General features: G+C 45.5%; 1 protein-coding gene across 6 annotated transcripts in view; it reads right to left on the bottom strand.

The window, feature by feature from the left end:
- GULP1 (GULP PTB domain containing engulfment adaptor 1) overlaps nucleotides 1-16190 on the bottom strand; it is a 2063281-nt gene that overhangs the window by 1673905 nt on the left and 373186 nt on the right. The window lies entirely within an intron of this gene.

Genomic DNA, 16190 nt, shown 5'->3' with positions numbered 1-16190 from the left:
CCTAAACGGTTCTTTGTGACTAAAAAGAGCAACAGGTCAAACAAGTGACGGTCAAGACAAGTTTGCATACCACATAAGGGAGGCAATAGCCTGTCTGACCCTCAAGAAGAACACCCTAGCCCTAGTAGGGATGCCTGTCCCTAGATGGCGAATGAAGCACCGTCAATCTAAAAGGGGATAGATCAAGGAGAGCGTGTTCCACATTCTCATTAATTGTGTGGGCAGTACTCACAACAAATCTTTAATTGAAACAGAAAGAGCAACAATGTCCAGCGTAAAACCAACACATGGAATTTCAATGACAAGTCATATGATTAAATCTTGCGAAGAACAGCTGCAAAGCTAACATGTGTTAGGTGGTGCCATGGGAATTTCAATACTACATTTATTCACCCTTAGTCTACAATTGAACCACATGTGGATGGTTTTCACATGGAACAGCAAACACAGTATAGAAACGAATCCCAAATCTACATGGGATATCCTTAAAAGGCTCACTCTGTGTGAGGGAAATACACTAAACACACGGAGTATCCCCTCAGACTCAGGTGGATATCTCATAAGGCTATGTAAAGCACCATAACCAAGGATGTTGACCTGTTTCGATGGTGCCAATGGTTTAGACCATTTTATTCAGGACTGGCAATTTAATAGTAACACCATTACAAGTTCCAGCAAGCCTCGGATTGAGGCTGCCTGGGCATGCTGCTCTGTCTCCTGAGATCAGGGAGCCACAGTGCAAAGAACCGGAGTGTGTATTGGCTCGAAGCAGCAGCAAGTGCCGAGCTCAAATGTAGTCGGGAAGTAATCCTAAACAGCAGTCGCCGTCGGGTGTCATACCCCATGAAAATGAGCATTCATCAACCAGCCGCCAGCTGATTTGTCAGGTGTTTACCAACGAAGCAAGAAGAAATTGGGGTATGCCTTAATTGGGATTCTTACATTTGGTCTATGGTTTCATTGGATCTGATTTAAGAGAAGATACGCCTATAGATCCCAATGAAGTGATTAGGATTTGCTTAGCAAATGTAGAAGATGCAATGTTTTAAAACGTCCACAGGACAAAAAATGTGTACTTACCCCATTCAGAAAGCCTACTATGTTGGCTTTGCTAATGCTTCCAATTGTGGATCTGGCATTACATTGAAGTCCAAATGCTTCCTCTTCATAATGACTGCATAGGCCGGCAAGCATCATGTCTGTTCTACAACCTAACTTGTGTTTTATTTTCTCTGACCACCACCCATCATGAATGCTAATCCAATCAGCCAAGTCATATCTGCATACCCATGAAGCGCAGCTTGGATTAGACACTGCTGCTTTGTTGATGTGATGATATATTCGCACATAAAAATATATTAAAAAGGGATGGGAGGAGTGGATAGACAGTTGTATGAGAATAATCATGGTCACTTTAAATGTAACATTTTTTCTGGCAGAGTGCATTTACAGACCAAGGCCCTCATTACGAGTATCCCGGTAACAGCGTGTCCATCACCGGCATGCCGGAACGTGCGAGTCCGTGCCCATATGAACCCGCTAACAGCGGGTGATTACGAGTGCGCAAGAATGCGCGTTACCCCATGCCGGTAGTGGCAAAACCGCCATGCCGGTAACGGGCCACCAACCCCCCTATACCGGCATTACGGGTACTGCCCATTCCGTAACCGTGTCATAACAACCACTAAACACCGGCACGGTAATACCGGCACGGTATTACCGTGGTCACAAAAAAGGACCCTGAAATTACATCATCGCGCAGGAACGGGAAATGAGCCGGCGGCCATCTTTAAAAACACAATCCATTGCCATCCTCCATAACCACCACTACACTTGTGTTGTCGTGTGCCACAACTGAAGCAGGATGTCGAAGGCCACCAGAAAATCCTCCCAAAGGAAGAGGAAGCAGCGTATTTCTGGTGCTGAACTCACAATGCTTGCTAGCACCCTCAAACAGCATGCAGACACAATCAGAAGCACAGACCTCAAGCATGCGGCCCAAACCAGAAAAAAAGAGGTCTAGCAGCTGGTCGCTCAGAGGGTGTCGGCAGAGGGGAGCACCCCAATGAGTGTACGTGACTGCCGAAAGCGCTGGAATGACCTCCGCCTCAGGAAGATCCTGGCGGAGAACAGGAGGGCCGCAATGGCGACAGCGGTGGCACACACTCCCCTGTGAAGCTCATCGCATGGGAGGAGACCGCAAGTGCATTCATTGACCCGGAATCCATAGAGGGAATAGGAGACCAGGAGGTCCGCGCTGCAACTACCACAGAGGAAGGTGAGTGAACTATAACATCCACGTATACCAAAACATGATGTGGCACAAGTGATGTGGAAGTTAGAGTAGGCAAGGCAATGCATGTTCCAAGGCTACATCAACACATCCATAGAATAATGAGTGCCACACCCTGCACCACACGCATGCTGAGTGAAAATCCCAATCCCAACAGAGGTGCAACATGACCCAACCATGCCCATGGGACCCACCACACAGACACCAAACCAATGCTATGCCACCAGCCATGCGTTGATTGCCAACATGTCCCCTCAGTACACCAAATGCCACACACCAGAAATGAAATGATGCCTGAATGTATGAACATATCACACTGCAATACATCATAGCTGCCATTTGACAACATCACTGATGACCTGCATCTCTTCTATCTCCCAGGCACCGATGAGGAAGGTGGAACACCGTACAGGGGTGCAAGTACATCCAATGCAAGCAAAGGGACCAGGGCCACCGCCACGCCCCGTCCAAGAAAATGCCTGCAGCAACACCCAGTGTGCCACGCAAGGCATCAACCCTGCAGGGGGCACCTGCAGCGACAGAACAGCAGCAGGCACCCACAACAGTGGGAGCCGTTCTGCCGGCCGCCACGGACGTTGTGTCCACAGAGGTGGATGATGAGGCTGCAATCATGTCTGGAACACCCACCCCAAGGCCCATTGCCAGCTTCCCCCCCCCACCTGCGGAATCTGAGAGCCTGGACGATCCGTGTCTCCATGACTCTGACCTTGGAGAATCAGACATTGGGATCTTCGAGGAGGACAGTGCCAAGGACGAGGACCCCACGCAGGTGCCTTCCACCACCCTGCCAGCCACCACCCTGCCAGCCACCAGTATACCTGCGGCTGACACCTCCTTCAAGACTCGCCTGGCAAGGGTAGAGGCCCGCCAAGAGTCAATGCTGCAAATCATGCGTCAACAGGTCGACGCTGGAAATGAGGCCATGAGGGGCATAGCCACGGCCATTGCAGCCAATACAGCTGCTGTGGAGGCATCTACGTGTGCATTCAGGGAGTGCATAACTGACACAGGCCCTCTTGCAAACATCCCGCAAATGCAGCGGCCACACCTTGGCCCAGCCATGGGACTGACAATAGACACCTCCACTACAACAATCCCTTCCACCTCGGTGCAATCGAGCCCTGTGTGGTTAACGCGAAGGAGCGCACGGCACTCGGCCATGGCACCCCCAGGCCCAAAAGTCGCAAAGAAATAACAGTATGGGCAATGACAATGTAAAGAACTACATTGGTGAAGGGAACACTGTTTGTAGCACACATGGGGTCATTTGGGATCTGTGGGGTGGGTGAGGGAGTTTTATGGGGTATTTACTGGGGTTTGTGGGGTGGGTGAGGGAGTTTGTTGGGGTATTTACTGGGGTTTCTGGGGTGGGTGAGGGAGTTTGTTGGAGGGGTCTGGGAGGGGGGAGTGGGCACATTTTTGCTGTTTTAAAGAATACACAAGTTGTGAGAAGAAAAATCCATGGCTGGACATGGTTATTTTTCGTGTGCATCCATTTAATGTGTTACGGTGTTCAGTGCCCAACTCCCAACATTCCCTGTGTGCATGTTCACATTGGCCCAGTGTCTGACTGACACAAGTCTTTCATAGTCGCTGTGTTTCAGAAGTATACTTGAATTTGTGCTTGCCGCACAGCATGGCCATCCCGTGCATCACGTACTGGCAGTGGGGCTACTTCACCTCCGTCTCCATCCTTATCATCCTCCTCACCCGGCCCATGCATGTCAATGTCAGGTGCCAATGGTACATTTCTCCGGACGCACATGTCGTGCAGCATGACACAGGCCATGGGGATCTTTGCCAACTTCTCAGGCCTATATAGGAGTGCCCCACCAGACCTGCTGAGGCAGCGGAACTGTCCCTTCGACAGGCCAAAGTTCTGCTCAATGACAACATGGGTAAGGGTGTCACACAATTGTACTCCTCCTCATGGCCTCAAAGGATATTCTCCATCACCTGCAAGCAGATTCAAATAGGTGTGTGTCACTCTGAACTCCCGTAAATCAGGGAGCATAGTCATGCCGCCAGCTATTTGGTGTGGCCATGCACATGTCCCTGTAAGCATGAAAAAATGTTTATCTAGGTGCAATATTTACTGTCATGAGGTGTGGTAGTCTGGTTGGCATTCAATAGATGATGCAGGGTGTAATCATGCATGCTGAGGCAGATATGCTGTGGTAGTGCAACAATGTTTTGACTCCAATTCATGCTGATCATTATTTACTATGCATGGTCACACTGCCCACATAGCCACACTTGCCGTCCTGTTCATTCATGCATTGCTTGCCATCACCATGGTGGCCTGGTTGTGCCTCTTACTTGTTCTCATTGATATGCATTATTATTTATCGGTGGCCCAGTGAAGTGTCATGTACCATTTGACTGGTTCAGGTCAGGAGTGTTTGGCTCTGCATGCATTCTCCAATCACCGGCTATTCCCACCCAGGTGCAGTATTGCCCCCCCCCCATGCATCCCTACACATCAGTACCCCAAAGCACTGCCATGGGACGGTTGTGCAACTCACCAAGCAGCCAGGCACGTGGTCCAGCATGTCGCTCCGTTTGATGGGGTACCGTGGATTTACCCAGTAACATGGCATCATGAGTTGATCCAGGAAATCGGGTGCAGCAATGGGGGATGATCTTCCTGGAGTCACATACCATTTGCACATTGATGGAGTGGTATTGTTTGTGATTGCGGTACATAGCCTCTATGGCATGGGGGACTATCAAATCCACATGGGTGCAGTCGATGGCACCGACACAATTGGGCATGCCTGACAGTGCCTGGGAGCCTACTTTGGTTTCGGCTATCTCCTGGGCAGTCCGTGGTAGGGATATGTGGGTGCTTGCATGCTTCAGGAGTGCATCCAGCACTTGGTTCAGCATGCCTGAAAATAGTGGTTGTGAAATGCCATGCAGCTGGCCCACTGTGTGTTGGTAGGTGCCTGTGGCCAGGAAGTGTGGCACAGACACCACCTTTAGTAGTGGGGGGATGGCAGTGCATATTTGTATGTGGCTGGCAATGTCGTTCTGTATCATGTGCACTATGGTGGTGATGGTGTCATGGCCCAAGCGGTAAAGGATGTGGATCTGCTCAGGGGTAAGGTTGAATGGGCTGGGTCTGGTGCAAGGTATTGCTGGCTGCCTACGAGGCTCTGGTGGCTGTGCTGGTGGTAATGGATGGGCCTGTCTCAACCTCCTTCTCCTCCTGTGTCTGTGCTGCCTGTTCTTTTTGTTGTTGTTGTTGTTGCAGTTGTTGCTGTAGTTATATCAGTATAGGCAGGTCCTCCTGCGCCATGTTTGCAAATGCTAGTGGTGGCATTTTGGTGCAGGAAGGGGTGTGGTGTTTAGTTGTGCTCCTTTTGTACTGGGCAACTCTGCATTGCCTACACCGGGGGGGGGGGTTGTGGTGTGTGGGTGTGCTCAGTTCATACTGGCGCAGCCTCCTTTGACTCCACCTGTGGGGATTGTGTGCACCTGTGGCAGCTGCCTTGTATCTTGCTTGCTGTTTGCGGGTGGTCCGCGATGCCTGTTCTGCCGGCATCATGCAGCCCGTTATTACCGGGTTTGCGATGCCGGTATTTGCATGTTTGTGTGGGTTGCAATTACCCCCTATTACTGGCATGCCAGTATTTACTACCTGAAGAGGCACGTGTACGTGAATATGCCGCTATTAGCGGCACCGTTGTTTGGTATGCCGCTAATAACGGGGTTCCAGGTCGGAATGCTATGGAACGGTGAATGATGCCGGGATTTACATACCGGCATCGTTTTTCCCTTACTGGCATACCTCGTAATGAGGGCCCAAGTCACTGTATTTTGGATTTTATTTTCAATACAACATACTGACAAGTAATATTACACACTTCTTTAACAAAATTGTATGCCACACCCTAACCCCGGTTCAATAGCTTTTGAATACTTCAAGGAAACAATGACAATCTTGCAAAGATATTATCGGTAAGCATAAACGTTCCCCTAAAAAGAAAGAAAATGATCAACTTAAAGTAAAACAAACACAACAAAAAAGTTCCCTGATAATAATGGCTGGTGAATTAAATACTGCACTATATCATTACATTCTTCAGCTCAAATACGTCAAAGAAGGACAATTCACACTGAATACAAACACAGCAGAGGGGACACAGACACCTAATCAATAACATTGGCAGCTCTATCTTACCCTTTCAAAGGTGTCAGCAAATATATTGCTTTAGTTAATATCCACTGATACAACAAAAGGCATTTTGAGCTTTCTGATGTTATCTAACCAAAGGGATGGGCTAATTTTTAAAGTCCCTCAATCCAACCATATTTTGGCCTTGTGCTAGTCGCTACATTGGCTCCCGGTCAAAGAAAGAATAGATTTAAAGATGTTGTGCTTGGTGTAAACATCCCTGCAAGGTCTTGCCCCTACCTAGTGGAGAAGCTAATTTGGCATCAACCAAGTTGTCCCCTGCTCCTATCAGACACGCCCTTGCTTGTCATCCCTACTTGTCGTTTTACCACAAGAGGAGATAGATGTTTCTCAATTTATGGACCAAGACACTGGAACTCTATCCCTTGGACGATTAGGAATTTGAAAGCACTGACTCAGTTACGAAAGACACTAAAGACATATAATGATCTTAAAGAGACTGGCTTTATGGGATCATAGTAGGGGTGTACTGAAATTCAGCTTCGAAGAAGTAATCGGCCGAATCCCGGCTGAAAATGAGCTATTCGGCATTCAGCCGAATACTTAATTAATTATCAATCAAAACAAACAGTTTACTCTTTGACTGCATGCCTGGAATCATTCAGGCATGTCACTTTTTTGTTTTTGAGTGGCCCATATTTACAAACTGCAATTTATGACTTATCATTATAGACTGTTCAGTAATACTTGGAAGTGTATATATTGGAAAATGCATGGGCAATGCTGCATTTTAAAGCCTTCTGGAGAGTGCAAAGCGACCGCCACAGCACTGTGCAGCTGGTACTTTTACCCAATGTTATTGGCACAATGTGCTTTAAGAAGCTTCAAAGGCAGTCCGTCTGCACTAATGGTCTCTGACACATCAGGCAGGTGACAATGTTCATTGCTTTAAAGATAAGGATGAAAGTAGGGAGTGGCGATTGCTTTTAAGTGGCTGCTCCTGATTAACAAAGTTTCTGTCGAGTGAGCACACATTGTGGCTATCATATTTTACTCTTGAATGCACATAAGTTATCACCAATGCACATGATGATTAATAAAGTATTGCATACAAACAGTGCACAGTTTGTACGTGTCACAAAATGTATCTGCCAGAATTTTTAACTTGGGATGAAGGAGGCAAACCCTAGTAGCAGTTTCTTATGTCATGGGTGCTGCAGGGTTGGTGTGCGTAATCGAGAAAGTTGTGTCTTTGCCACATATGGTAGGCCACCCTGTCTGGTAGCTTGCTAGGAGCCCACAATAAGACACATGTCTCCTCTGTAGATCCAGTGGGTCTGAAGTAAGGCCACTGCCCCTGCTGGCATAAAGAGTATATGTATTGCACACCGTCTGCATCCAGGGAGGGTTCATGCACTCTAGGAAAGGCGCACACATTTCTTCGTCAGATGCATTTGCTTCACATTGGTCCTCTGAAAAAACACAAACAGCATGCCTGCTGCCTCTTTTATATCCCATCATTAAACACTGATTCAAAAATATGTATTAGGTTTTAGCACACAAAAACACAATACTAAATATTTGTATAGCATTGCCAGTTTTGTACTGAAAAGCAATGCTTGTGGGTTTTCTTTAGGTGGAGAGGGGCCACACTTAAATACAGTTTTTATTTTGGATGAAAGGGAAAACATGTTTTACAAAAACATTTATGGCAAACTGCTGGTCATTTTCAGAAGCTGGTGGTCAGTAATTGTCTTCCTTTGGAGATGGAGGCTCCCGCTGCCCCATCCCACATCTTGTCAGATTAATTAAACTGTTCCTGTCTTTGGTGGGCACAGGTCAGCCAACTCTTTCCTTCCATTGCCACTTGGCTGCCCCTCCCCAACAGATAATCCCTCAACTCTGAAAGAAAGGCATCAGCCTATGGTGGGCTCCCTGTGTCATCTTCTAAATAGCCCCTTCCCCTGGGCGGCTGCAGCATAACACCAAAAGAGGTGCGTGCAAAAGAGATGATTTAATAAGAACAAAAGGCCCCCACTACTGGGGCGTTCTTGAAGACGCTTCTATTATCTTGAAAAATGTGTGTCGACAAGGGCAAAGACTTGTAACTTAATTCCTTCAGGCTATTCATCAGCACAGTAATTAAGCCAGCAAATTACTGTAAATAAAGTGAAATAGGTTTCACGACAAACGAGCTGAAGAGGCCCCTGACGTGACACAAGGCAGGACATTAAACAAAATGCAGTCAGGAAGCAGCAATAGTGTGGCAAGTATATAGAAACGTTACTTTTAACAGTGATGGTCCCCACCACAGTGCTAGTAATTGGTGGATACTACATATGATTCAGCAATGAGAGTTTATGTTTCATGTCATAGGTATGAAGGAACTATTTGAATCCGTATTCGGCTTCGGCTGAATACTTTGCCAACTATTTGGTATTCGGCTGAACACTAAATCTATTATTTCATACACTCCTAGATCATAGTAGGATTATGGCTGTATAACTTAAGTGTTCATCTAAAATCTGTGCCCAGATGCAGTTCATTCTGCCCGGTATTGCGCATTACCAATAGTGTCAATTCAATTCAACTTACAGCACAGCTTATGCTTATGGATCAGGAGCCCTTTTCTACATTCTTAAACCACATTGTAATGCAGGCTAAATTAGGAAAAACATCACAAACCAAACGTTTGAAAGAAAAATATGTACTTAAAAAAACAACATTAAACAACTCCCACTGAAACAGTGCACACGCTTCTACAAAATCCCTGGCATTGTAAAAGAGCTCTAAGAAAGTTGTACTCTTTGCGCATCACTGAGCAGCTGATTGAAACCAGGGCCCATCTACACACTGATGCATGCGATCTGGAAGAAAGCTAAGGGTTTCTCTTTCAGTCTATTGCTTAAAAGATAATCACAACTGTAAACACATTATATACATAATTCATAAACATTGTGCATGCCATCAGAAACCAGTTAATATGAGATAGCTTCATTCTTTGGTGCCCAACAGTGGAAACCCACAATGTGTAAAGATTGCTCAATATGACCTTCATGTACTGAAAGGAATTAAGCTGAGCATATATACCTTGCATAACTTATAAGCCATGTGATATCTAAACTTAAATCATATTAGACTGTGCAGGTATAACCAAACCACCATTAAACATACAATGAACTGTTCATAAACTAGTATTTGGTAAACATTTGACATTCTTACATTGCTTAAGTGTTCTTGGCGGACTGTGGGACGGAGTGGGGAGATGGCCAGCCAGCACAAACATATATATGTTGGGTACAGTAGGTTTGAGATAACATTTTCATTGATTGAAAAGAGAACAATTGATATCTATCCCCTAAAATTGTGCACATTAAGGCTATTGATGAAGGTTCAACAGACCAATACTGTACATCAAATCTACAATAACACAAGAACAAGATAAACAATTTGAATAGTTGAGAAGTCATGTGACTGACCAGAAGAGAAGGATAATATCAAAATACATTAGAGTTAATGTCACAAGCTCATAACAGAAATTGCCATGAAGCCTCCACTAAGGAGGTGTGGGTATTACAATAATAACACACACATTACATTCAGTGGTAATCAATGACAGTAATGCAGAGTATCAGACAACATCCAGCATCTAACATTGAAATCAAAGTTCCTTATGACCTTATAAACTGTCATGCCTCAAGAAACAAAATAAGACCAATTAGCATTGAAGAAAATATATATAAACACATGCAGCAAATGTGTTTACAAGGGAACTACTGACAACCAATTATGTGTCAAAACTCACAGAAGAAAATGAACTTTAGGCTCATGAACATTTAGGACAATGATTGCAGTTACAATGTAAGTAAAATACAAATACTGTGCAGTCAGCCAGAGTAAGCAGCCAATAGTTACAAAGGACATTCCAAATGTATTCCATTGTAAGTCAAATAAGTCAAAAATCACTGTTCTTAGTTGGTTAAACGTTGTACTTCAAACCACTCCTTACATCTTGTAATCTTATGCATCCACATAGAGCATAGAAGGCCAGATTGCAGAAAGCACTCAAGGTCAATTCTGTAACACCAAACATGCATTTTATTTGGTTATGAACAAGCTTTCAAAAAGGGTGTCCTTTCATTTGTATGGAAGTGTATCATCAGTTTTGTTAGCAAACTGATGTTGCCCAGTTGCATTTTTGTAATAACAAAGTAAGGGCAAGGGTCGCCAGGAACTTGGTGCCATTTTTTAAGGTTTGGTAGCTAATAGGTGGCATGAATGCAGTATACCCCTCCACTATGCCAGTTGGAGGGAGAACATAGTGCCTCATGGTGTCTATGAGGCAGTGGTCTGCAACCTCTGGCTCTCCAGATGTACTGGACTACACCCCCCCAGACAGACAGACACAGCATAATCAATTATGAGAGAGCATGGGAGTCAGTTCAAAATACTGGGACAGCTGCAGGTTACATATATCTGCTCTAGGATGCACCATAATGCGGTAGGGTTTTGTTACAGATGTATCCATAGAGCCAGGACTGCAGTAACATTGACACAGTGCAGCACGGTCTGTATTGTCAGTATCATTGCAGGTGGACAACATGCACTTTCACACACTGTTCTGGCACAGTACATATTGCAGTTCACAAGAAGAGAACCAGTATGTTCTTGTATTCGGAGGCACAGAAACAGTGTGTCTGTCACAGCCCTTGCGCACTCACCAGCTGACCAACCTTTAATTCGATAACACATCTCTTTTTCTTCTATTCCCGATCATGCAAGCAGCAACAATGAATGTGCTGCAGTTTTTGCACAAGTGAAACATTTATGCAATGTGGACAACATTTGCAATCTCCCCAGTACTGAATGGGTGCAATCGAAGGGTTCCTGTGCGTGATTCATGATGCAGGCCATATCTGGCATATATGACCCAGACAGAAACACGAGCAAATAGCCGATGTATCCTTAAAATATGATTCGTTTATCAGCGTATAACTATTAATAGTTGATATCTTCCCTTTTAAAGCACTGCCAGATGTAAAGAGGAATTTCACTTACAGGGCGTTTTTATTCAGATTTTTGTTCTTGAAAATTGTTTTTATGCTATTAGTTATTCAGGTGTCTAACAGCATGTACACCATGGTTAAGTAGCCAATAAGCCGATCACTTCAGCTAATGTGATACCAGTGTGTAGTTTTATATATTGAGTTTATGATAAAAACAATGTGTTACGACAAATCTGTCTCCTTCCTTTGGCAGAGCAAAACATGCAGCAGCTAGCGATAAACCCAATACATATTAAGAGCAATTCAAATGATGACTTCTGTGACTTGGGTCTCTCTGAAATAGTGGACTCTTCATCACAGCTATGGCGGTCAGATTTTTTTCATTTGTGTTCTGTCCCTTCTCTTAGATCGGTCAACACCTCGGCACAACTATAAAAGAGTATCTAGGGCATCCCTGACAACAAATATATCTTAGGATAAATGTCAAACAAATGATGTAAAGATTGATTCTAGTATCCTATTAAATGTTGTAGACAGGGTAGCTCCAGAGACTCTTTAGAATGCACTGTAATTAAACCCAGGTCGTCCTTATCCTGGGTGCCATCTCTCAAAAATGTTATTATTTGCTGATTTATTTAGTGTTGGACTGTTTGCAAAACCTTCAATTAACATACTCAATGCATTAAATTAATTACATATCATTTTAGCCTCACACAAAACTATAAACTCACACCAATCAATACAATAAATCTTGATAACAATGTAAATGCAATCCTCAATTATTTTTTCAGATATTTTACTATTGACACTGTAAATAATTCCTGGTGGGAAAAAACAAACAATCCCCAGCTAAACAACTATTTACGAGTACTAACCAAATATTTCAGAGAGATTCTATTGTCTTTCACTTAGAGACACAAATGACCATTGCTTTTCCTTTATGGAATTGTATTCCATGTCCCCGCAATTTCTTCTCATTTTAAAAAAGGGATGATAATGGTACCATTCTCTAGTGTGGTTGTGTGTTGTGCCATTTACTAAACTGAAGTATAATCTTTGAATATTCCATTAATGAGCCTTTGTTCCACAGGAATGTATAATCAGTTTCATAGCTGTTACAGAGTATTCATCTCCTAACTTGTTTCTTGAATTTATAATAACTATTAGATTCCCCAAATCGAATAACTAAAATATCCAGGGTCTTATTGTTCACAAACCGAGTTTCCCCAAACCATATACCAGCTTCTGATTAACCTTTGTTTGATTTGAGGAGAAGTTGAAACGAGTATATCCCATACACTGTGTTAAATATCCTGAATGCTGCATTCTGAGATCTGTTCTTGATCTTTCATATACATACCTCTCCTCCACAGCATACCATGATAATATATCACCATACATCTTTCCAGAACAATTAAAAGCATGACCACTGTCCAACTGTACATCTTTAGTGAACATTATGCTTTCTTATAAGCCTTCTTCCCAAAGCAAATTATCTTTAATTTCACATAATGTGGTCCTGGCCCATCCGTTCATTTTCGTTAATGCCAATGGGTGTTTTTCTAAACACAAATTACATAATATGAGAGATAATATACATATTTGCTCTACCTTCTGCTTGATCCCAACTTAATTTGTGAATGCACCCTCAAAGGAAAAACGATCTTTTTTGTGGTAGTCTTATTATAAAATACCCAAATCAGCTTAAGCAGACCTTGATCAATACCACATTGAGTCTGTTTTTTCCACAGTAATTTATCTCATTACTGTGTCAAATACAGAACTGAGATCTAAAAAAAGCAGCATAAAATGGACATTGATTCTTTGATAAAATATATTTATAAATAAGCAGTAAAACTATACTATTTAATATTGCAGAGGTGTCACTGTGACTCTCTGGTGTTTGCATTATAATATATCATTTACTTTACCGACATCAAGAGATTCTTTAAAAGAACCGTAACTTGGGGGGTAATTCATAGAATTCAGCGCACAAGTGGCGCACGTGGCTGACGCACAGTGTGCGCGTGCGAATCCCTGCGCCAGCCACGTGCGCTAAAATACATTTCCGCGCACAGCGTATTCATGGATTCCAGCCACCAAAACCAGCCGTGGCGCACAGTGGCGCAGCGACCCTGCAGCAGTGCCAGTTACGCCCCCAAGAACGCCCCTTGCCATCAAAATCCCCAATCCAGCGCAAAGGGCTGCGCTAACCCTGTACCAGCACGGCAAGTGGGGTACAGGGTTAGCGTTGTTGTTTCACACACAATTTCAGCTGGGTACGTGTATTACCGGGGTGCGCAGGAAGTTCCACACGCGATTTTAGCAGGGTACGTGTATTACTGGGTTGTGCAGGAAGTTTCACACGTGATTTCAGCTAGGTACGTGCATTACTGGGGTGCGCGGGAAGTTTCACACGCGATTGGCCCTATGCGAGCAGGGTACGTGTATTACTGGGGTGCGCGGGAAGTTTCACACGCAATCTCAGCTGGGTACGTGCATTACTGGGGTGCGCAGGAATTTTCACACGCGATTTCAGTTGGGTACGTGTATTACTGGGGTGCGCGATACACGTACCCTGCTGAAATCCCGTTTGAAACCTCCCGCGCACCCCAGTAATACAAGTACCCGGCTTGCACAGGGCCAATCGCGTGTGAAACTTCCCGCGCACCCCAGTAATACACAAGCGATTGGCCCTGTGAGAGCGGGGTATGTGTAATCATGGGGTGCGCGGGAAGTTTCACACGCGATTTCAGCAAGGTACGTGTATTACTGGGGTGCACGGGAAGTTTCACACGCAATTTCAGCTGGGTACGTTTATTACTGGGGTGCGCAGGAAGTTCCACACGCGATTGGCCCTGTGCGAGCAGGGTACGTGTATTACTGGGGTGCGCGGGAAGTTTCACACGCGATTTCAGCTGGGTACGTGTATTACTGGGGTGCGCGGGAAGTTTCACAAGTGATTGGCCTTGTGCGAGCGGGGTACGTCTATTACTGGGGTGCGCGGGAAGTTTCACACGCGATTTCAGCAGGGTACGTGTATTACTGGTGTGCCTGGGAGTCCCACATGTGATTTATCAGTGTGAGTCCTCCCAGGTGTTCCCTGTACACCCTCCACGGCCCCTGCAGGCAGCCCACACCACAGGGGACTACCCTGCATCCCTGGTCATGTCCCGCAGGCAGCCCACCCAACATGGCCATGCCCCCCAGCAAAGGCACATGTCTCCTTGCACTACTGAACACCAACTCATGTCCCCTTGCACCCCCACCCCCCAGCATTGTGAGGCACCTCCCAGCAGGCCCCCACTCATGTCCCACTCATGTCTACCTGCACCCCCACCCCACAGCATTGCAAGGCACCTGCCAGCAGGCCCCCACTCATGTATCACTCATGTCCCCCTGCAACCCACCCCCCAGGATTGCGAGGCACCTGCCAGCAGGCCCCCACTCATGTCCCACTCATGTTCCCCTGCACCCCCACCCCCCCAGCATTTTGAGGCATCTGCCAGCAGGCCCACACTCATGTCCCACTCATGTCCCCCTGCACCCCCACCCCCCAGCATTGCGAGGCACCTGCCAGCAGGCCCCCACTTATGTCCCACTCATGTCCCCCTGCACCCCCACCCCTCAGCATTGCGAGGCACCTGCCAACAGGCCCCCACTTATGTCCCACTCATGTCCCCCTGCACCCCCACCCCCCAGCATTGCGAGGCACCTGCCAGCAGGCCCTGACACATGTCCCCCAGCCAACACGTCATCACAATCTAGATCCCTGGCCCTTATGGGCAGCCTCCACATGCCAAACACCCACCCAGGTATTGCATCCACCCACTCAGAATTGCCAATTACATGATACAACCCCAATGTGAAGTATGTAAATGAACACATGTCCCTCACATACACACAATGGGTGTCAGTGAATGTCAAAACCCATATCATGATATGCATGAAACCAATGATATGATACTACACATTGAAGTTTGATGAAAAAATGTATTAAAAGCAACATAAATGGGATTAAAAATAAACAAACGACAATGGGAATTAAAAACAAAAAGCAGCATGTCCGTAAAATAATGAAAAACCACAAATCATAATCCAAAGGAAAGGTGTCCAAAGTCACAGTTCAAAAAAGTACATCCAAGCGAAAAACAAAACCGAAAACCATTGCTCCATGGGTAAATCCAAAAAAAAACATATTCCAACAGTCAACTATATACAGATAAACAATCCAGGGTCCATGATCCCAACTGAAGAAATGAAACCCATCTAAAAATACTACCTAATAAGAAAACTATATACAAAAATGTGGTCCATTGTCCAAAAAGGTCCAAAATCAAGAAAAAAGCAAAGGAAACCTAACACTAACTACATAACTATTTACAAGGGCAGCGGGCTAGTCCAACGCTCACTGGATGTTGTCATGGGCCAGGGCATCATCGAAGTCCTATTCAATGGCTTGGAGGCGGGCATGTTCCCTGGCCCCGAGGTCTTGCAGGGATAATGCAGTGCCCCGCTCTAACTCCTTGCGAAGACCCTCGAGGCAGTAAGCCCGCCTCAGCGCCCTCCGCATGGAGTTCTCTGCCCTGACCATTGTGAGCTGTTCCTCCTCTGCCCGCTGCCGCTCCGCACCTATCTGCTGGCCCAACCGCTCCCACATGGAAGCCACTCTCATTCCAGGGTTCTCCTGCCCTCCGGCCGATGCCTGCACCCCTGATGTTGATGGCCC

The sequence above is a fragment of the Ambystoma mexicanum genome, chromosome 9 (genome assembly GCF_040938575.1).
Source record: "Ambystoma mexicanum isolate Mex_15411 chromosome 9, UKY_AmexF1_1, whole genome shotgun sequence".
NCBI classification, from domain to species: domain Eukaryota; kingdom Metazoa; phylum Chordata; class Amphibia; order Caudata; family Ambystomatidae; genus Ambystoma; species Ambystoma mexicanum.
This window is presented reverse-complemented; position numbering and strand designations above follow the sequence as displayed.